Genomic DNA, 23,002 nt, shown 5'->3' on the forward strand with positions numbered 1-23,002 from the left:
GAATGCCGAACGAATGCCGATGGATCAAAGAGACCCGGGGAACAATGCTGCGTTAAAGGTAATTGTTTGTCAATTACTCGACTCCCGAGACGCAGCGAGCAGCGAGCAGCCAAAAGGCCAACCAGCAAACGGGCCAAAACCCAAAGGAGTCGAATCGAAAGCGCGTGGCCACGTTCTTCGCCCCCTCCCCCTCCCTTCCCCCCTCCATCAACTTGGCAAAGAGTCCGCGCCTTTGGGCCAATTATAGGCAGCCAGCTCGTTAGCATATACCAAATCGTATCCGCATGGCAATCGGCATCGCCAATCGCTGCCGATAATCGCGAGGAGTGTAAAATTATTTAATTCCCGCTTATCGCAGCTGCCGATGCCGCTTCGTTTCACCTCCAACAACAACCAACACTCCTTGGCCCAAATCCTCGAGGAGTGTGTGAAAATGTGTAGCAGTTGGTAAGACAATGATATCTGAACTGGCATTTGGCATGGGCATAGCTCTGAGATTTGCCAGCCGTTTGGGATGAGTGGTGCCTTTGGAAAGGGTATGCGATGGGTTCATACACAAAGCGAATCGAGGTTGGCATTCGAGTTTATCTCTACCCCACATATATATCCGGTTTCCATATGGGTAAGTAAGATTTCTATATATTTAAATAATTTATTATTCTTTCAACTCTTTTATACAACAATATTTGAATAGCGATTATTCGGGTTATTAGTGATTGCACTTGCAATTGTACATATTATGCATATTAAATTGAAAGTAGCTTTTCTTGAAGTTCGAACTTTTTAGGGCATTTGGGCGTCTCCTCAGGTCGTAAATCTCCCACATCCCAGGCGGAGTTGTGGCATTGTTGACTCGCCTGCGAGTGCCAGTTTGTACACAGAAAAGTAATTTCGAGCATGTCGCTGCAATCAGAGGACGCCGCCGCCGCCGAAGTGAGAGATGCCTCGCTGATATGGCCCACGGTGCACAGTGGCCAAATGCCACATGTTGCCACATGTTGCAAGAGTTGAAGGTGCTTGCTTGGCTTGGTTGCTGGTTCCCAGACAGACCAGAGCTGCTGGGCGAGTGCTGTTCCGGCTGCTTAATTGCCTGCGATTTTCAAACGCACTGGACGCACTCGATTTATCACTCATACGGGATGGATGCCATGAACCGGAGCCGCAGAAGTCGGAGGTGCTATATCGCCAGTGACACTTTATTGGGCGATAACGATAAATTTACAAAGATTTATGAAGTGCACTGCAGCATGTGGCTGGGAATTGCCATATTGCCGCCTCCGTCTTGCTAATTCAAACAAATTAAATGAAAATCCCAACAATTATTGATCACTTTGGCTGGCAATGCGAGTAATGAGCTTGTTCCACTTAATGAGTTCACATCTCGCACTGATATCAATTTGTTGTCATTGTTGGCGCAACAGAAAGACATGCGGGTGCACCAACGGGTTAAGCGGGAAAATCTCTGGGAAATAGTGGTTAATTGTCAGCACGAGCAACCCCTTTTACCCATCAGGGTTTCCATTTACATAAATGGTTTTTTAATTGATTATAAAGAGTTAAAAAAATTGGTTACTTGATTGAAATAAGAATTGAAAAAAGATTGAATTTACACTTTTTTGACTTAAGAAGGAAAAATGGAAAGCTTTGTTTGTTTACAAAATTTGTATGATACCAACTTTATTGATATAATATACATATAGTTAGCAGTATAGTAAATGCTATGATGGGTAACCTATTGAACTAACTCTCAAAAAGATTAGCTGTTTGAGTGGCTATGAAAAAACATCACAATATTAAGTCTAATTTTTTTCAAGAGGTGCTGAACTAGACAGCCAAAGATCAAGTTACCCCAAATCGATGTTACCAATAACGAGTTGTTTAAGCTGTTCTCTATAGGAAATTGCTGAAAGTGAGGGCGTTACTTTGGAGTCTCCCCGCGGAGGAGGCGTGGGTGTGCTATTCCCCAGACGCAATTCCCAACGAATTATGCAAATTTCCCAAGACCCCCCTCACCACTCACCACTCCGCGGAGCTCCACATCCGGATTTCCAGTCTGGCCTGTCGTCTGCTCTTGTGGGTGGACAATGTGACACGCGTCGTCGTGAAAAACAACAGTTTACTCCCATGCCAAAACACCAGCTCCAAAGTGTGACTCCAACTCCAGCTCCAGCTTCAGCTCCAACTCCAGCTCCAACTCCCATTTCATGTGGAGCCCGAGCTGCTCTTTGGGACCCAAAAGCCCAGACAGACGGACAGCCGTGCAGACAGTTTTTACTGTCTTGGCTGCAAAATTTATATTATTTCAAGCAATTTGTCATCGTTTTGCCAGCGCTGCGAAGAAAGATGACTTCGCTGGCGGAATCATTTACCTCGCTGCCCCAAGCGGATTTTATTTATTTAGCTGCGATTTTATGAATTATTCTATAGGAAGCCAGTCTTCTACTTCTCGTGGGAAACTGCTTCGCGGTGGTAAATGATTTCGTGGCTGGTATCAGGCTGAAGACTCGGTATGAGACATTTTCTTCACCAATTTTCCACTTAATATCTTATACCCTGCATAAAGAGTCGAGGCATTTGGAAAATGATAATGAAGCTGTTGGGAAAAGCGTGCCTATAAATAATATATTATCCATTTATATAAGCAATATAACTATATTTTACTCTTACTATAACCCAAGAGCTATTTGAAAACTCACAGATAAAATTGTGAGATTAAGCTACAAAATACGTACAAGTATTAGATTAATATAACATTTTAGTGTGCATAAATTGGTTATAATAAATAATAAAAATACTATGAACTCAAGCTGTTAAAATATTTAACTGGTTTCTCTTATTTATGTTGCATTTAACTACGTAACGAAATATTAATTTACAGGGTACTTTAGCTTCGGTCTCACCATTGTTTCACCTCATGTGTGCAGATGCTGCCTTCCCCTGATTTCTGTGGCATAGAGCTCTTTATGCGACATTCAAAATATGTGGCACATTGTACGGGCTTTGTTGTTGCTGCTCGTCGTCTGTTGCATCTACATGCATTTATGAGTTATTAAATCTTGCGGATTTATGAACTATTTGTGGGCGTTGAGCGACGACACGCGAGCTGGGAAAATAAAGGGCGTGGGTGCGGCGAGTGACAGGCGGTTAAATCAAACTTAATGAGCACTTGAGTTTCGCTGGAGATGCCCCACGCCCTCCTCCCGGCCCCATAATCGTAATCTCCACCTTAATCGACTCTCTAATTTCCCCCAGCTCGGAAAGTTCTATCAAAAGTTTCGCCTGGCAGAGGCGGCGGCGGCGGCAAAAATTGAAATTACGCTAATTAAAATGCAATAAAATGTCGCTGAAATGGCGGCCAATAAATCATTACGATTCGAGGGGTGGGCGAGGGGGAAAGGGGTAGCGGGCGGCGGTTTCCACGGACAATGGTCAGCTTAACCCTCTGATACATTGTGGTTTTGCTCAGTGTCTTATTACTAAAGTGTTAAAGCTTAAAAGCTAAACAACAAAATGAGAGATAAACAATTACGTGTAGTATAAATATTTATTATTTATTGTAACTATAATATTTATTACTTTCTGCTTATTATTTATATTTTCCCGGACTTTAGCCTTTTAAAGTAGTTATCTAGCAAACAATTTTAAATGTTTATTTGAAGTACATAAGAGGGCAAGAACTAGGAATTTTAAATCCAGTCAACTAACACTTTTAATTCTATAAATTGACAGAAGAATGGCAATGACCAAGTCAAACTACTTAACCACGAACTTGGACCAAATCGATGGCGATAAGTGGAGTCTGCAGGTGGTATTCGAGTGTTTGCCATAATCCGCGGGTATGTTACACATGTGTCACCTGGGCATGCCGAGGGTTAAGAGGCCGGCGTGGAAGACCAGGAACTCGAGGATCCCGAGGTGCGAGAGCCGACAAAGGAAATGTGGCTGCAATTTGCTTGAAAAAGCGATGCGCTCATCATCATTAGAGTGTTCCGAGCACTGCTCACCCTCTCCTCGATTGCCCCGATATGGTCCGACTATTTGCTTTATGATTTTGTTAATTCCGCCATTGAGCCTTAGATCGGCCATGGACATGGACATGGACCCATGGGTACCATGGGCCGATTGGCGTCTGTGGGAAAGAGATGCGCCGCCTCGGGAAGCCAAGCTGATTAAAATTGCACAAGCTTGGCCAAATATTTTAGTGCCACTACTCCAGCTTCTGCCACTGCTCCTGCTCCTGCTCCTGCTCCTGCTGCAGCTAGCTGAAATTATGCGCAATTTGGCCAACAATGGCGTTTCCATTGCATCGTTTCGGTTAATCGGCAATCAATATATCTCAGGGGGCGGGGTGCAGGGGCTAGGACCGCAGGGGGGGGCGACGGGGCAGCTGACAGGGGCGCGCCCATTAAACATAAACAAAATTAAGTGACCATTAAAATGCCATAAACTGGCGGCGTTCATGGCCATGTCGCTGGATTAACTGCAGTTCGAAGCTAAGAGCGCCGAACTGCGAGTTCCAAACAACCAGCTATCTGCCGCAGAATGGATCCTGTGCACTGAGAAAAATCAACTGTCTAAAGAAATCAATATAAAACTGCTTTTTAGAGCAATAGGAAGGTTTATTAACAGCGCAGTATTATTTTATAATTTCTGTATGAGTTTTCTTAAATAAGAGGTGACTCTTTTGAATTGGTATAAAAGGAAAAGTTATTTGAAATAATTTTCCTAGTGCATCTGTAACATCTGCACACCCCCTCCCAGCAGTTGCCGATCGAATAGCTGCCCCCAACCCATTCGGCCCACATAAATCGTGTACTTGCCGCTTGTAGCTTTCAATTTGTGACAAGCCGTGGCAGAGTTGCAGGACAGGACAGGAGTCTCCTGGAGTCTCTCCTCTACAAAATGGTGCGTGGGCGAGGTGCCATGTCCCCCCTTTCCATTCCGACTCCCCCCCCCGTTTAGTTGTCTGACCGCTTACGCAAAAATGTTTCAATTAAGTTGGAATCGGGAGTGGGAGTTGTGGCAGCACCGGATGTTAAATGCGATCCTGAGAAATGGCAGCGCGGCACGCAAATCATCAGCGGACGAGTCGCAGCCAGGTGCCAAACCGCAGGGAATCTGCTCCACCATTCAAACCGCCAGCCCCCAATCGCCTCGCCCCCCTTGGATGACCCACTCTGGTTAGCGGGCTGATTGATTTATCGGCCCCAACTTGCAGCTAATTGAGTTATATTAACCCCGGTCGATCGATCGACGGGCAAAAGCTCTCACACTGTCGTCATCAGCGGCATCAGGCAGCGTCATCATTATAATCATCGTCATCGCAGTCGGCCTCCGTTTGACGTTTGAAGTTTGACGTCGAGATTGGGGCTTAAACAGGGGCTGGAACTTAGGCCCAGACTCAGACCTGGCTTTATATGGCTAAAACGCGCCATTAATTGCCGAGTCGAGCGAAGCCGAGCGGTAGCTGCATAAGTGGCCCATGGCGCTACGGCACTGCCTTTAATATTTATTGTCAATTATTGCTACTTTAATTGTCAATTATTAAAAAGCGTCGCGCACTGCGAGAAAGCAGACGTTCTGGTTTCAGGCGCAATGCGAGCAAAGGATATCTTAATTAAGAAAAGGATGATCTCGTTGCAAGTGAACAAATTGTGATTAATATCAGATACAGATACAATTCACTGGAATACCCAAATAAAATCAAGTTTGTAATTATTTTCACAGCTGCGTTAAACTCAACACATATGGATGCTCCTCCCATTTTACATTTTTCGGAAAGCACAGGAAAGAATAAAATATATACTTATATTACTTCTTACTTCTTACTTTACTGTATACATAAATATTTTTCAAATCATATGATTATAATAGGTTACTGCCTTTTATAGCTACACATTTATGAGAATGCTCATAAATTCACAATTGGAATATCTGAAAAGTGTATAAATTCTTGTAGTGCACCCTTGGCTGTGCGAGGAAATCGGTGCGTCACACGCTGCGTATGCGCAATCAGTGCGTAACCTGAGGTGCGAGGCTGTCAAGGCTGCCATTTCAGGCCTTTCCATCACTTCGACCTCGCCTTCGAGGGGCAGTGGCTGGAATGAGGTCTGCTCCCCTTTCGCAGGTCATCAATTATCCAGTGAAAATCAGCAAAAAGCAGCTGGCGAATTCCCTTTCCCAGGAATGGAGACTATATACGCGATCCGGACGCCCATTTCGGTGGTTTCCTTCCATTAGACTGCTCCAATTTCGGGCAGCTTCTCCCCTTTCACTCACTTTATTGAGTTGTAAACTGAAGTCGGCGGCCCAGTTGGAGGCTCAAACTGCTGGCTGCAGGTGCCAACGCAACTCGAGTTGCCTGTATGGCACAGTTTGATACTGATATATTCGCTATATAAATATACTTGTATATATATGTTGTGTACACACGATCCGCGGATGCAAGCATCTGCAATCAGCAGCTCCCGATTGCGATCGCTCATCACTCACTTATGGCGGAGAAAGATGGAGAAAGATGGAGCGGCACGATCCAAGGTGAATTCGGTGGCACAGCCTGCTCATTATTTACTGAGGATTTTGGGCGGCGAAAGGGGAGAGTCCATGGAATTGGTGCAGCAAATTCAAGTCAAGCAATTCAAAATATTTGACTTACTGCAGCACGCATTCAAATGCTTTTTCTTTTGCCAGTGCATTCGTTTTTAGGTCGCTGCAGCATATCCAATTGCTGATTTACTGATCGCTGGCAGTATCTAATAACAAATTTATCGCACAATTAACACACTTCCAAACATTTGGACAACTCTAAAAAATGCCAAGCCATTTGTCTGCCCCATTCGCTAGCCTTTTACCTTTTGTCATTAATGTTCCTTTGCGACTACTCACTGTGGGTGTCTGGGCCAGGCCAAAAAGCAATAAGCCAAGGCGTAAATCAACAGCAAGGTGTTCGGCATGCCCCATGCCACATCCTGCAAGCGAAACAGGACTAGGAGTGGCTAGAGTGCCAGGACATGCCGCAGCAAGACACGGTTAAGCAGGCTCCAAAAGGCAGCTGGCACCTGGCCTTCTAATCAACTCGCAAACAGGACGACCTGCAGATCCTGCTGCACATTCATCGCCGCTCGCCGCCTCGGCTCATAAAAACCAAATGAATGAATGGCTTCTAGGCAAGTGGCGAAAAAATGCGAAACAGCAACAGAACAGAAACAACACAAACACTTTACGACAAGCCGCACAAATTGGAAGCTCTTTTTTGGACCAGGACTCTTGGCCTTTGCTACCCTGCAGCGGAGGGTATGACGACTGGGGGAGGAGGTTTGACTCTGCTGATTTATAAGGTAAGTATGTAGCAATTACTTGATAACTGGGAGCTGCCTAGTATTATTCAGAGTGCCTTTTAATAGTAATATACCCTATAACTGACATTCTAAATGAGTCCTTCTGTTAAGAACGTCTTATATCCTAGAAACTGTATAATTTATTCTTACTTTCTTACCTTTCAATTATTCTGTATAGTGCTTAGAATACATTTTTCCCTAATTTATAATTTGTTGATCTTTCTGTCGAGTTATTTCACAGGGTATCAATGCCTTCCATGCACTATCCCCCATCAGTTTTATGGCCCGCATCATGTTGATGCTGATGACACGGGCTGGAGCGGAATGGAACTGATGTGAGCAGTTCACTTCAGTTGGGTTCGGGGAACATGGCATTCTTGACCCGCCATTTGCGTGAGGGCCTCCTTCTTCTAGATGATATGTCTTCTGGGCGGATTTTGGGGCCCCACATCAATTTGCTGTTTTTGCAGCGCTGGGCGACCGACTCTACGAGCAACTGCAAGTGCAAATGAAATGCAATTTCTTGGGCGGCGCTTATCGCTCGTGTTTCATCTGCTTGGCGGCTGTTGCGGTGGCGGCAGAAATTAAATAACCCAAAAATTCGCTTGTCAAAGCGCCAGACGAGAAATTGAAAACTTGTAGGAGGCGGTGGTGCTGCAATTGCAATTGCAATCGCAATCGCATTTGCCCCGCTGATGCTTTTCCTGCTTCTGCAACTGCAACTGCTGCTGTGATTGCTGTTGCTTTTTTTCCTTTTTTTTGACTGCCGATTCCAATCGGTCTGCGGCGGGTGCCGCGCTCCGTTTGGCAGCCCCAAAAGAGCCAAGAAACGCGATTGGAATCGCTCATTTCACCCGCCTGCACTGCGCGAAACACAGTTGTACTCAAACCAATTAAACATTTTATTGAAAGATAGTCCGTATTTTAAACAGTTTCCTTATCTCAGTGATGGTTTACACTTAGTAAGTAATATGACTTGAACCATGTTTAATATGTAACATTTTAAAGCAAACAAAGTGGCGATTGTTTGCAGTGTGGGACATTGGGTGCCCGTTGGGGCATTGGTGGTGCACTCGGTGGGGCACTCGGTGGTGGCACTGGGGCCACGTTTCCCACACTCACGCACTCGGATCGCGGGGCAGGCGAGCGTTTCTAAATCGATGCCAAATGCATGCCAAAATGACTCAAAGACAAACCGCAAAAGACTATAAAAGATTTCTTTTCTTGTTCGATACGCCAGCCAGAGATAACAGCCTGATGGTCAGGGGCAGGGGGGGACAGTGGGGGGAGCAGGGGCCTAAGGGGGCGGTGGTGCAGAAGGCAAAGCGCAGCTGCTGCTGCATTAATTACACCACGTTGCAAGCTCACGGACGGGTGGGGCATCACGGGGGGCGGGGAAAGTGCTGCGGCGGCTGGCAGGTGAAACCGGCTAGATGGGGTCTGGCGGGGGGAGGGGGGGTTTCTTCTTGGGTTCCTTGCTCGCAGCACCCGCATAACCCGCTCACCTAAGCTCCACTGCACCACAGCACCACTGCACCACTGCACCACCGCAGACTGCGTTCTTCACTCCATCAGACGCGAATCCACTTCAATCCACTCGAGCTGCGCTCCTCTGCCCATAAAATTCATAGCTTTCCGAATGTCATTTGTCGTTAACAGCCGCAAAATTGTCTGCACTGGCGGGGGAATTTGGGGTTTCCATTCGAGGAACAAATCAATGGAATCACGCAATTGTAGCCACAAAATTGCCAAGCGATTGTGGGTTTCCTCTGCTAATAATGCAGGTTGGTGTTTCTTTGGTGGTAAATGGATTTGGGGCAAGTTTCTACCACTATTTAATGGCTTTCACACAATGATATTTGGGAATGAAACATATCAAAATCCTTAGAATTGAGAAAGATCAAGTGTTAGAAGTATATGAAAAGGATATTTTGTTACTACATATTCCAAGGATAAGAACATTGACAGCTTTTGTGAAAGAAGTACTGTTTACTCATATCAAATGTCAAGGGGCAATGCAAGAATCAAGGAACCCAAGTAACATTATTTAAACATATTTAAACCCACTATTAGCATAATTAACCATATAAGAGACTAAGCTATTGTAGGCAAGACAAACAATAAACAATACAATAGTAATAATATAATAGATACCTAAATAGTTTGGTTACATCCCAAGCAACTCTCCATTAACATGTCCGTCCCAACCTTTCGCCTTCAATCAGCCGCTATGAATAATCAAGCCTGAAATGACTCTTCCCATTTGTGGGGGCCATCAGTTCTGGCTGACAAACGATTGGCCCCTGGCTCCGCTGCCTTTTGGCCCCCGGCCAACTCATCTTCCAGCGATGAGTTGCACCCACGATCGGAGCTACACAAACCATCGCTAGACTGAGTCCCAGACTGGTGATGCAGCAGGCTGACCTTAATCGCAAATTTGCATGTGGCATGTTGCAGCTGCAGTGGCAACGACAACAACAACAGCAGCAGCAGCAGGTGCAGGTGGAGGTGCAGATGGAGTTTTGGAGTTACCCCCTTGATTTTTACCAGGTACACCCACACCCACTTGCGACCTTAGCTTAGGCATAGTCACTGGGAGGGGGGTTTCTTGGGGGAGTGGCAGCTCATTGACTTCCATTGATGGCTGGGCAATAAATTGCTGTCGCCGTTGCAGTTGCAGTTGCATATTTCCTAAGGTCGCCTGAGCGGAAAACCCGTTGTGGCAGGCTGGGAAACGAGCAACACCCGCAATTCCGATTCCACTCGCTTGCATATACATACATCTACTATATTTTTTTAACCGAGCTTTTGTTTTTCTCCCGCGCCGCTGACTTGCAGCTGCAATTGCTAGTGCTGCTGGTGCTGCTGCTGCAACTGCAACTGCAGCTTGATTTATGCGACAAGAACGGCCGCGAAGGCCGTTGCACATATGGCAAAAATTGTCAACACACTGCGGCCCATAAAAGCAGCGGCTATGGGAGATTCGAACACGATACGCGGCCACCGGACAGATACGGACTCGGATTCGGACTCGGATTCAGATTCACGACTGGGAGGGCACTGGGGAAAATGCCAAATCGGAGGCGGAATTGTGTTTATTGAAAATGTAGAGCATTGTAAACTGCCTGGCTTGAAAAGTGGAAAATTGTGGGTGCTTACAGTGGTCCCAGGTAAGCTGACTTCACAAATGATGTAGTTATGGAATCATATACATATGTATATACTGTGATCTTATGTTTCTATAAAAAGGTGTTGTATTCTAACAAATGTGCCACATTTTAAACTCCATATTTATTCAATAAAGAAGTAATAGAAAATGAGTAACAATAATATACATTTAGGTTCATAATTTAATCTTTTTATAGTGAGTTATGTTGTCTGATCAAAGGCTACTTTGCTGATCTAGCATGTGACATAATTTCTATTAATTTGTATTTCTACTCTCCCGTATAAGTGCTATTTTCTGCCAGTGTATGCTTACCGGCAATCAACACATACTGATCATATGCAAGTGGTAAGTGGTCAGCACAATCGGCCAGTGAGGCTGTCTATTAATTAAGCGGCCACAGCAGCCACAAAAAATTAAATGAAATGCTTGGCTCGACTTGGCTTGATTTTGCTTGGTTTTGCTGCCGTTTTGGTCGTTGCACGTTCACCCGGCTACAAATTGCTCTTGCCACTTTGGTGCGCCAATCGGCGGACGGATCGTTTGACCAATATGCTTATCGTGGTGCCATAATCACTATCCATTGCCCAAGGAGCGCTGAGGACAATGTGCAGCAAAATGGTCTGTGCTGACATTCCAGTGCCCCATCCGCCAAAGTCTGCTCATAATTGTGCGTCAAGATTTCCAGGGAAAATCGCAGCTGCGAATCTATAAAAAGTTGACCATGTTTACGCTCTACGATGCATAATAGTCCAGTTGGCTTGCGATTTTTTTTCGTGCATTGCACTGAATTTTCTTGGAACATTTTATTAAAAACTTTACTTTTAATGGGCCTTGTGTTGGGTAAAGTATTTATTAATTGGATTGGAGCTGCAGTTTTGCTCCACCAATAGCTTAATTAGTAACAATTTGTTCTGCAGCTCACTTGTGCCTTTATTGCTTCTCCACGATACTTTAGTGATTAAACTGAAAAAGTACTTTAAGTTTTCAACAAATCTATTGTTGGTTAAAAGAAAAGTAACAGTGCTCTAGTAAAAGCTAGTGTTTGCACTCTGTTGATGTAATACTTTGTAATAACCTGGCCACGATATACAATATTAATAGAGGTTGGTAACAGTTCTGAGCCATGTCCGTTTTGACCCACACATGTGTGGCTGATTCTCTGGGCGGTTTGCGTCTGTTTTTTACAACCGTGGCCAAAGCAATTGAGCTCGCCCCTCAACGAGTTTTGGGCTTTGGTGGCACTCGGCACTCGGCTTTTGGTACTGGGCACCCTTCACTCTGCGCCTGTCTAGCATTTAAACATTCAATTAACCAGCTCATGTCGAATCGATGCGTCGCAAGGCATTAACCGGGCGGCCCAGCGAACTTTAAGCGAAAATGCAAATTTTCCATTAACACCTAACTGCTGGAGACAATGGCGGAGATGCAGTGGGGGAGTGGAGGAGTGGGGTTTGTCCAGGCTGCGGATTTCCAGCGGATTCAGCTGGGCTTCCGACTCGAAAGCACCACCTTCGTTTTGCCGAAGGACGCTTAATTACCACGCTTGCAAGCTGTTAATGACTGCCGCTGCCCATTCTGAAGCCCACTGAAGCTGGACTTGTCGTTTGGCCAGTCTTCTGTGCTGCAGCCGGTGGAGCACAGCTTCCGTTCCCAGGCTCTGCACTCCCAGTTGGGGGGCCCTCTAGTTCCAGCCCCTCCTGGCACGCCCCCCTTGGCGATTGCCCCGCGGATGTCTCCTCCTGTTTGGCTCAACGCCACGGGGCAGACTTCCGGCATAAAAATGTGTGTCATAAAAGAGCACAGGATGGGGAGGTGGAGTGGACTGGAGTGGGGTATCAGGGATATGTCAGGGGTGTCGGCACTTAGATAATAGGTGCAGGGTATAGTAGTAGTGCAGGGTACTCAGATATAGTGCTACATTTAAGAAAATTAGCAGAGTATAACTTTGCTCTATTGAACAGTAATAGAGATGTTAATAGTTAGCCTTTCAGTATAATACATTGTATATATGTATATACATTTAAATAGTAAGCTATTAAGATTCGTGATCTGTTTCAGTTGTAAAGAAACTTGTACCAATAGTACAGGGTATGCACTAGTTCGCAGTCACGATGCCTTTCCTAGACCCTCAATTAACTCATGGGCTCAACTTAAGCCGTCTCCCAAACACTCGAGTTAGTCGCTTTTTGCCTGGATGGCGGCGATAAATATATTTATAATATTTATATAGCTTCGCACTGCGACCAAGGTGCTCACCCGCTGACAATAGGTGGCGCTTTAGAGCATTTAATAGGCCATCCAAACTCGAGGCATAAAACTTTCTTTCGAACTTCCTTTCCCGTTGCACCACTAAGTGCGATTCTATAATCACCCGATGGTCAGGTGCAGGTGCCTCAGGCTGTACACCCCGTTTCCCCCCTCTCCACCACGTCGCCCCCAACTATTATATATATTTTTTTCGTTTTTTACTCCAGCACGCACGCAATCAAGCGGCAAATCAACAATTTTCCATAGCAAAACAGGCAACGGTTTTTATATTCAGTCTTGTGCGGGTGATTGACGCTTGTTGCATGCAACCGTTGCACCAGCCAGTCGATATTTTAGTGCTTTAAACCGCAAAAGAAGTTGGTCAAGAGGGGGAAACGTAATGGTTGAATGGGTGGTGGGGGGTGGTGAGGGAAATGAGCCCCGTTGGGCGCCACAAACAGGTGAAATGTTTGCCAGATATCAACGGCTTTCAGCTTAGACCTTTCTAACGCCTATTTACGTATCTCCGTTGCACCGATGGCTCCTCTCGTCCTCATGCCACATGCGTGTGTCAACATGCGTGCAACAAGTTCCCACTCTTCCAAAGCGTGGAGCTCTTCCTTGGAGTCTTTGCCATGCCTCCTGGCTTTTTTTTGGAGCTTTTGGGGCGCGGGTGCGCTACACTTGAAATTTATTACAACTCGATTGCTTGTATTTACCACATTTTTCTGCGCCTGATTTGGATCGGGTAGTTACACTTCAAGAAAGGGGTATGTACCCCAAAAATCTTAAAAAATATATTATAAAATGACATGAAACTCAGGTTCTGCAAACTTGCAATAAAGTAAAGCACATCAATTTTCTTTGTATTCAATATTGTCAAGTTGTATATCATTATTAGGCAAGATCCAAACTTACCACTGCTTGACTTTATGAATCATTCGGAATAGCTGGAATATTTTTGTTTCCGGATCCCTATAAGTTTTTCTTGCAGTGCTCTTTAGGACCGTTGCGTGGCCATCGTGTCATCGCCCACAACAAGGCAGCGCCATCGCCATCTCCATCTGCAATTCCTTCGCTGCGAGCGTGGCCCCTTGTAAATTAGCATATCGTGCGCGTAATCTGGCCAACAGGAGGCACCAACTCTTCGACTGCGACTCCTTTTCTACCTGCCTTGGACTGCATATCCATATCCCATATCCATGTCCTGCTGTTGCATTTGCCTTGGCTGCTTTTTCGGCATGCGAAGGCGTCGTCACGCAATGTGCGAGCACTTTTCTTGACCACTGTGTGGGCAGCTGCTGCTTCTCCTCGGCCGAATTCTTAACTCCTTCCTTGCTGCGCTGCCGTTGCACTTTAGCTTAATGACATTTTATCTGGCGGTGCGGCGGTTGCCAAAAAAGAAGAGGGAAAAAGAAGGGGCAAATCGCGCATACGCAACGTTGGTTATGCAACATAGAGCCAGCCAGAGATTTCTTTTTTATGCAATTGGCAACGGAAATTGTGGCCATTGCTTTTTATGCCCTTTTAATATGCAAAAGTTTTCGGCGAGTCACTAAAACTCAATTCCTGGGAGAGGCAACTCCTCCAAAAATATTCATAGTTAGTTGTCTATGCATAATGGCTGCCAAAAACTTTTGTGTCCAATGGTCAACCAAAGTGGAGGGCTTTGGTGGTCACACCAAGAAAGTGGATTTAATTTCGTTTTTATTGAGCTCCGCAAATCCAATTAGCCGGCGAACTTAAAGGATTCTCGCAAAAACATCCTTTACGTTTTTCTGTTGTTCCACAAAGGAGGGGAAATAAGTAGAGGGCAAGTTTCAGGTCCTGTGACACGTTGAAGCCGCATTGTTAACTCTTGACTTGCCTTAAACTTTCTGACCCAAGTTCCTGCAGTCCTTTCGCTGTCTCCTGTCTCCTGTCTGCCTTTCCCCACTTCTCATCCCCTTTCTCCACCTTTCTCTGTCTTTCTCCACCTTTCTCTGCCTTTCTCCTTCGCCTTCGTCGCTGGGCGGGTGTTTCGCATAAAAAATGTATGCGAAATCCCTGCACTGCAGCTGCAGCATTACGTGGTTAGCGAATTTATTATGCAGCAGTCGCCACCGACTACCGACTCGTGTGTGCCGGGGAATCCCCCGAAAAGTTTGCGGAACTGCGGGAGGATAGTGTGGCAGGACAGCCCTTATCAACTAATTGCCTTTTAACAAACAAATCGTGCAGGAAATCGCATTGAACCGATGCACATTCATTAGAGCGGGTGCTAACAGCTGGACCCAAGGGAAGAGTGGTGGTTGTGAAGTGAAGCGATTGGAAAGCATAATGATACAAAGTTAAGCTTGCAGTAACCAGAAGTATCTGTGAACTATCAGATACCTTGAGTAGAATATGTATAGATTTAAATTAGTATTTAAATGAAATACTCCTCAGTAAAAAATGATTAGTTTTTCCATATTAGTTGTTATTATAAGAGTTGTGTCCTTAAAAATGGTGTCCTTAAATGGTGACCTCCCTATATGTATCTATTGGAGGAAAGGTTCGCCTCACACTAATAACAACCAAGTCGTTTGGATTGCAAAGAGTTATCTTCTAATCATTTCAAGTCTTACATATACACAATATGCCCATTATTCGCCAAATACGTGGTACCAAAATCCTAATCCACTGGGAAGTCTTCTCGAGCTCGGCACTTGCTTAAAAATTCTATTTCTTAAACGTGCCCTGCAATCCTTGCGGCAGGCCAAGGCTCCTCGGGTCCTTCCATTGGACCAGGCCAGGCAGACAGTCAGCAGCCGCCGTCCATATATATTCCATATATACATATATATATATATGCTCGGTTGGGAATACGGGTGCATAAGGATATTTCGGCGCTCGGGCTGTGAGAATTTAAGTGTTTTGTACGTGCGCCAACAGCAATTGGCAAATTCAAAGGCGTGTTAGCATGCCATCAGCAGTAGACTTCAGTTGCCAGCGGGTCCGGGTCCTGGGGCAAGGAACAGAAAAATGTGGCGGGCGGGGTCTTGGATAAACTCGCCCAAGGATACCCACACTCACACACACGCACACACACATGCGAAACCCAGGAGGGTGTTTGCGGGCGAATTATCCTTTCAATTTGACTTGGCATATGTGTGTGGTGGCCAAGTCTGCCCTTCCCCCTCCTTTATCTCTCTTGGAAAATCGCATTTTAAATTTGAAACGTCTTGAGATTTCTTTTCTTGGGTTTTCTGTTCTCCAGCTCTTTCTGTTTTTTTTTTCTCACTGCCCTTGTTGCCAAGTTGGCTTGTCCTTTTTGCCACATTGACGTATGTTGCGAGTTCCGTTTTCATTGGCATTTTACTCTAACTGAGGGAGTTCTGCATATCAAAAAAAGAAGGATTGTTTCTCAAATATTCCAATTTTACTTATGAATTATTCATATTAATATGCATTTTTGGTATTTATCAAATATCTATTCCCTTGACTCACCTTTAATTTTTTAGATTTGTTGGCTTTCTGTGTAGATATGTATATACTTTCCTATCTTTTCTATCTAAAGAGCGTTCCAAAATCATGCGATTTCTTCTGTAAGATTTCCCCAACTTCCCCTTCAGCAGCCAGTGGGCAAATATCGAAATTGATTTATATAAGGGTTTCAGACTTTGTCGGGCCACTTCCTGAGGTCGAGAACACACAGAGCGGAAGTCAAATCAATTGCCTCCGTTGGGCCCAGTAGCCAGTTCCCAGTTTCCTCGGCGGAGGAGCAGTCACGTTCCGGCTGTGGAAAATGCCACATCCTCAGCCAGTCCACATGGCCACATGGATAATGCTGCCGCAAATTGCGGCAAACGAGTTTGCAACATTTAATGATGATTTCATGTAGGTGCCGCCGATAAACTTAATGCTAAATATTCCATTATTAATGTCATCGCCCGGCTCATTCGATTCCATAATTAGTTGGCCAGGCGGCAACAGGTTGTCCAGCCACTCGGTTGGTCTGTTCGTCTGTTGGTTGGACCATTGGTCCATTGGTCCATTGGCCAGTTTGTCATTTTCCAAGTCGGACGATTGGCTAAACGCTTTATGGCACAAAGTACCGTTGACACAACGCGATTCCCAATGCGCCCTGCAGGCCAAAAACGTTGCCAACTTTATGCAAAATGCAAATGCATTTCGTACTACTCTACCTCTCACATCTGATGGATGGCAAATGGACGGCAACGCATCTCAAGTTTTCGATGGTCTAGCCGCTAGAGTGATGGGTGTGTAGAAGAGGGGTGTTGCCGCAGGGGGGGAGGTGCTAGTATGGAAAGTCTGGGGAATCGCACTGGGCTGGGCCTTCGAGTCACTGAACTTAGTCACTGCGATTAGTCATGGCGATTTGCCTGTTTGCCGAGCTGCAGAATTCTGTGACCAAACTGCGATCGCTTGCGACAGGCTGGAATATGGTAATGTGCTGCGATTGCCTGATCAGTTAATATTTTTCTCAGCAAGTTGTCAAGCAAAGTTGTCTTTAGTCACATTCTCTTAAAATTCAAATGTGATTCTAGGTGTTTATTTCATAAACCAAAGATTAGTAGCATAAAGGTGCATATGAATATGAATTTAAAAGTTGAAAAGCATTACATTATAGATGTTTGTACTTAATTATATATCGAGCTAAGTTTGCAGTCAGATATTGTCCATGCTGGCAGAATTTCAATTTAATTTCCGCCTCCATATCCTTGAAGGCTCCTCTCGATGCCATAATTGCCGCACTACTGTGATTTTCCTAATTGAATGCTCGCTGTGGCTCCTCCATAGCCCTGTTTTCCATGCCCATTGCAAATTGATACCTGCCGGTCACTAATGGACACTCTCCGCTGGCCGAGAAGTGGTGGTTCATAATTCACGGTTGTTGGGTGGTTGGGTGGTTCGCAGAGTAGGGTGGTTGGGTGGCTAGCGCTCCATACAATTATGCAGGAAAAAAGAAGTACATATATAAAGAAAAATAGAAAATAGAGAAAACAGAAGGAGAGAGCGTAGCAAACACCTTCCGCAGTGCGGCCATAAAAGGCGAGCCCCAAGTCGAGTGGGCATATTATTTTATTTTAATTGAAACATTTATAGCTCCGCGCGTATTTAGAGGTGCAAAAGAGACGGGCTGCGAAGAAGAGCGACAATCGATTGAAGTGCCGATGTCAATTGCACTGCCATTGATTTGCATCTGCAGCATGGCAAAGGGGTATCTCTCAAGGGGGGGGGTGTAAACTGAAGAGAATTCTCCATGTTCCTCCGCTTGTCGCTTGTCACATTGACAGACGCCCCACCTCCGGATACCCTCGGATTTCTGTTGGTTTTTTTTCGCCGCCTTTTGCCCATGAAGATTGACAAACTACAACGCAGACGCGTCTGCATGTTTGTTTAATTTTTTACTTAATTAAATTTGAATTTGTAATTTGCGCTCAACTATTTGGCGGTGGTGGTGGTGGTGGAGCAAAAAAAAAATGCACGAGCAGACTAAATCTGCCGGCCACATGAGCAAAGTTGTTCGCTGTGGCTGCTCTTCATGTTGCCTTAGCATTGAAAATGATGTACAAGTTGTTGGCTGTTGGCCGTTGGCTGCGTTGGTGTGGCAAAGTCAATGGAGACAAGGGTTAAGCGAGCAGGGGGTTAAGGGGAGGGGCACAGGACGGAGGAGCAGTTGTCTGCCCGTCTGAACATTGCACTTTCAGTGGAGCAATGGAGCGAAGATGCCACGATCGTTTGCAGTTTTAGCACACGCAAGATACCCTGTACTGTAAATATCAAAGGTTATATACCAAAAATGTAATATAAATATATGATATTAAATAAGTTTGTACACTTTTGTTGTCAGTAATTTGAATGAATGTTTTAAGGCATAGTAAATATTGTGCCATGGCACAATTAGTTTCCATGGCTTTCAAAGCTCATCCATCGATAACTGAAGTCGCACTTATGCATACACCCATTATCCCTATTATTACCTCTTATCCCCAAACGAGACGAGAGCCAGGAAAACACTCCCACCCAGAGCTGCCTGCACTTGGCAGAGCAGAAGATTTATCACATTGTTCCACAGATTGTCTGCAGATCTTTATATATACACTTTGTATGTATGTAGATATGTATATGTACGTGGGGCATGCACCCGCACCAACCACAAGTGGGGAAAATCGCAAAGGAGACACATGTGTGAAAAGTGGCATCGCAGCAGAGGCTCGGTGTGTTGAACTTCGGAGATGAATCCCAACTCACTGGGAAAACTATTCGAGGAAACTGAATCCGCGTCTGCAATTTGCAATGTAATGAGCTTGATATGCATTCTCCAAAAAAATATCACCCTAAACAGATGTAAGGGGCGTTTGACGAAGAGGGAGGATCCCCAGTCGGAGACAAGTGTCATCCTCCTATCCGTTGGTCCGCAGGCCAAAAGGAGGAAAGTGCATACACTGAGAAAATAGGGCATCGGAATGTGTGGCATTGCCTTGCAAATCGAATAAAAGAAGCTCAATGTAGTGAGTAATGTAGTAATGCAGTAGTAAGATAATAAGATCAACCATAAACATTTATATGAGTAATTGAAAATTCTGAGAATAACAGTTGCTTGGTATCAAACAAAGATACAAGGAACTATTAATTTAAATAAATATTTTAACAGCTTATTTTGATCATTTTGATCAGTGTACCCATGTGGGGGAGTCTGCTGGGGAATATGGAAAGCCAGGAGTCGGTGACTGACTTTGCCTTGTTGCATGTCAAATTGCATTAGATTGGGACAGTTCTGGGAAATATTTCCCTGCTTCTCTCACTAAAAATAGCCGATGGAGAAATCATTCAGAGGCTGACTGCGACGAATTTTATGTTTCAATCAGGAAACTGGAAAACATAAGAACTAAATGGAATGGAAGGTCTCTCCAGCTCCGTCGGTGGTCCAATCAAATATTTTAATAGGCCTGCACCGCCAATCGAATCGATTGCGATTGTTGTGTCGGATCAGAGTGGATCAGTGGGACTGCTGCTGGCTGATGACTTTCCCAGAATTAAAATTAATAATCGCAGCCATTTGAATTCAATAATTCGAAAGTCTCTGTCTGCTCCGCTCGGTGGTCGCTCACCCACTGAGTGGCGATCCAACGAACCACCGCACCACCGAAGTAACCAACCACCGCACCACTGGCCCACCACCAATCCCAGTTAATTACTTTTCACTGCACTTGACTTTGGTCACACGCTCAATTTGCCCCTCGGAAGCCGCTGCCCGTTGACTTTTCTCACCAGGGAAATCTCACAGCCGCCCCCCCCGCCTTTTCTCCACCTCCCCCTGTAAGCGGGAAACACGCAGAGATAAAGCCGACTCGAATGGAGAAGCGAAGCGAAGGAGGAGGAGGGCGGGGGGAACCAGAACTAAAAAGAGTTGAGAGCCCAGCCGAACTGAGCCGCATGTTAATTTTCCGCATGCTAAACTTTTAGCACAGTAGCACCTAGAGATGGCCTTGGGCCAAATCGCCTTTGAACAAGTAATTATACCTGTAAGTACACGTGTGCTTAAATAGTTAATTTTATTTAGGTTATCTGCAGATTGCAGATTGCACTTTAATCAATAATAATACAAACTTAGCTCAAAAGCATTCTCAAACATTTTGATAACCCTTAAATATGTATAACAAATACCTATGTTGTTATATAAAATGATGCTGTAATATTACTTTAAATATATACTATTTTTTTGTATTTTTTTAAAGAGCTAAGATATACTGATGTAGTTATCTTTGGTAACATAAATAAACCTTGTTAGAAATTTGTATTAATGGTTAGGGAGTAATTTTGAGCAGGGCTTTTATTAAGGTTAGTGAGCCAAAGATATACCCCATATATATATCCCTAACGATATATATCGCAAAATAGAGATCATCCAACAGTTTCCTCACGATCCCGTCTCCAGTTGCCCATAAAGACGGTTATCGCAGGCAGTTCGCCGGCTTCGCGGGTGCTGGGCAGTGAGATGTGGGATCTGGCATCTGAAATCTGGCATCTGGGTGTGGGCATTGCCAATGGTCAGCTGCAGGACCCCAGCTCCATCCCCAGCTCCATCCCCAGCTCCATCTCCAGCTCCAACTCCAACTCCAGCTCCGATGGCAGCTCCATCTCCATTCGCAGCTCCAATGGCAGCTGCATCTCGGACATGCCTAAATCGCCGCAAAATTGTTATCTACGAGTGCAGCGTGTGCGCTGGCATTTCGGTTTGCCATTCGGCCATTCGGCCATTCAACCATTTGGCCATTCAGCCATTTGGCCACTCGACCATTTGGCCAGTTAACCATTTTAGCATTTTAGCATTTTGCCACTTTGCCAATGTAGCATTTTGGCGGGCAAACGCAGCCGCTTTGGCCGCTTGGCATCTCCGCGCTGGTAATTAAAAACACATTCAATGTGCGGAAAATCACAGGCAGCGGCGTCCTCCGCTCGGCCAATTTCCATTTCCATTTCCATTTGGCCAGCCCCAGAGGCCGCCGCGGATGGGGCCATTAACTCTTGTTTGTTGCAGCGCCAATTTGACACATAATTCCATAACTCCATGCCGCATGATGGGCTTTGGACTACAGTGTGTGTGTGTGTGTGTGTGTGTGCAACTCCCTCGAATGCAACGAACCTGATGCATTTATTTGCTTTTTGGCAGTGCAAACAATTTCGATTTATCGCCAGAACTCACGCGGAGCATGCGTAGCCTTTAACTGCGACCACAACTCGGATCGGATATTGGCTCTCTTGGCCATGGCTTAAATCTGAAAAAAATGAAAAAAAGGAAAAAATGGAAAATCGCTGGGGTTTTCGGTTTGCGGATGGGGAAACGCTGTGGCAGAGCCTGTGTGGCCAGTTGCATTCGGGGAAATATTGTGTGTGGGTCGTGCGGTTTCTGATCGTAATTGCATTTCATTACATGACTGGTTGCCTCAAGGTCGTATCGGGCCAAACGACACATACTTACGCTGCACTGAGAGAAAACCAATGAAAGGGTTACTCAAATGCAATCAAATAGTTTTCAATAAGTTCTAGACGGAGAGGAAATGATCTTTTGTTAGATATAGCACAAAGTACACTTATATTTGTAAAAATTAAGTAAAATTCAAAGTCTCTTTTTTAGTTAAGAACTAAAGCTATGCTATGCTAAGCTAAAGCTACGATTTTCAGTGTACCCCTATAGTGCAAATGCCATGCTCATAAACCAGGCCATTATCAATTGCATATTTGTTCTATTAACTTTATTGTCTTTGCCGCAGGCGAATGGACATTTGACAGTTGGAAATCGAATGGCAATCAAATCGAACGACAATTGTTGACAACTGGCAATTTGCAGATATGTAAGATATGTTTTTCTCATTATTCTGCAGCCCAAAGACATTCAACTTGAAGATTGGAGTTCCGTTCTTTCTTTCCAAAGAGCAGCGATTGCATGACTTGCTTTGGTATTTTTGCAGTTTGCAGATATTCGAACTCAATCCACTCTCTCACTATTTTCTCCTATAATTACCATTAGCATTTCCTCATTTTTTTGGATGTCAGGATACACAAACTTTTGGCTGACAGCTTTTCATGGCATGGCAGACTGTCTACAGCCGAAATGAAGTGTTTTACGACATATTTAAATTTAACTACCATTATGCACATTATCCACTTAGCGCAAATTGCCGCCCCCTGATATATTAGGCAGCCCCAGCAAAAAAAAATAACAATAAAAAATTAAAAACAAACCCGAAAAGAAGTCAAGTGGAGTGCACAACAGACGGGGCGAAAAAAAGGAAAAAAGAGAGCAGAATTTGTGACAGCTCGTAAATAAAAAATTAATTTCTCTGCTCCTTTTTTTTCTGATTTTTTTGGCAATTTTTTCATGCCACCAGCACGCGATGATGACGCGACTGGCGAAAAACTCCGCCTTCTTCTCAGACTTCCTCATTTGGGTCTGTAATTATGCGAAGTAGACGGAAAATATTACCAAAAAATATTTGCAGCAAATGTTTTTTCTTGTTCATATAATATACGAGTATATATGGAATTGTTTGTCCAGATTGGCGATTTCAAGTAGGGGATAAGCCAAATATTTGACGTTGGGAACTGCCAACGTCCGAAGCAATTTGCTTGGGACCACACGGCGTATGTGTAATCTATGCAAAGGAGAAGGGGGAGTGAATCAGTGGGAATAGCGAAATGGAGACACAGGGAGATGGGGAAACTGGGGGATGGACACCTATTGCTAACTTCATTAGGCGCC

Source organism: Drosophila teissieri, chromosome 3L (genome assembly GCF_016746235.2).
Source record: "Drosophila teissieri strain GT53w chromosome 3L, Prin_Dtei_1.1, whole genome shotgun sequence".
Lineage (NCBI taxonomy): Eukaryota > Metazoa > Arthropoda > Insecta > Diptera > Drosophilidae > Drosophila > Drosophila teissieri.